The sequence below is a fragment of the Orycteropus afer genome, unplaced genomic scaffold (genome assembly GCF_000298275.1).
Source record: "Orycteropus afer afer isolate SDZICR_OR568_19922 unplaced genomic scaffold, OryAfe1.0 scaffold00086, whole genome shotgun sequence".
Taxonomy (NCBI): domain Eukaryota; kingdom Metazoa; phylum Chordata; class Mammalia; order Tubulidentata; family Orycteropodidae; genus Orycteropus; species Orycteropus afer.
Window position 1 is genome coordinate 8,782,288 of NW_006921673.1, and position 1,417 is coordinate 8,783,704.

Sequence of the window (1,417 nt, forward strand, 5' to 3'; positions counted from 1 at the left end):
CTACTCGCCAAAGTAGGAGGTGGAACAGTGTTTTGTACAGTATGTTATGCCAATTGAGCTTGATGTTCCCAGCGACTATGGTCCCAAGCCCACAGGTTCAATTACCCGGTCCCTCTGGGTAGCTGGCTGTGACCAAGCAGTGACCACAACCTTGCCCCTACAGCCACACTTTTTAGAAGGACAATCTAATCTCTCTTGTCTTTTCTTCCTCACTTCTGCATTTACTCTTCAAGCCACCATGACATATCTTTTCCCCATTATACTATGGACACTTATTATGGCTACCAATGCATTTTTAACTGGAAAGTCCTATGAGCAACTTCCAGCCGTTTTCTTTATAATGACCTAGTACAAGAGTTAGGAACTCTGGTAGCATAATGCCTAAGGCACTTGACTGCTAACCAGAAGGCTGGCAGCTCAAACCCACCAGCCACTCCTCAGAAGGAAAGTTGGGCAATCTACTTCCATAGGGATACTGCCTCAGAAGCCCAAGGAGGGGTCGCTATGAGTCAGGTCCGACTTGACGGCACGTAACAACAACAAACAAGTACAAGAGTTATCACTATTAATAACTCCCTTTGAATTTTCTTTCTTTGGCTCCCTTGTTTTTCCTTCTACTTCTCTGACAATTTCTTTTCAGTTTCTTTTAGAGAAGCTTTCCCTACCACCACATACATTTCACAATTCTTTCCTCGAAACATCCTTTTCTTCTCCCATTCCATGTTTGCATGTTCGAGTTGGCTCCAACTCATAGAAACCCTATGTATAATAGATCAAAACACTGCCCAGGCCTGTGCCAGCCTTATAATCCTTGCTATACCTGAGCCCACTGTTGCAGTCACTGTGTCAATCCATCTCATTAAAGGGATTCCCTTTTTTTGCTGACCCTCCATTTTACCAAGCATGATATCCTTCTCCAGGGAATGGTCCCTTCTGACAACATGACTGAAGTAGGTGAGATGAAGTCTAGCCACTCTCACCTCCAAGGAACATTCTGGCTGCACTTCTTTCAGGACAGATTTGCTAGTTCTTCTGGCAGTACATGGTACTTTCAGTATTCTTCACAAGCAGCACAATTCAAAAGCATCCACTCTTCTTCAGTCTTCCTTACTCATTGTCCAGCTTTCACATGTATATAAGGTGGCTAAAAACACCCTGGCTTGAGTTAAGCGCACCTTAGTCTTCAAAGAGATATCTTTGCTCTTCAGCACTTTATTGTCTATGCAAAAGTATTCGATTGTATGGATCATAACAAATTATGGATAACATTGAGAAGAATGGGAATTCCAGAACACTTAATTGTGCTCATGAGGAACCTGTACATAGACCAGGAGGCTGTCATTCAAACAGAACAAGGGGATACTGCATGGTTTAAAATCAGGAAAGGAGTGTGTCAGTGTTGTATTCTTTCACATAC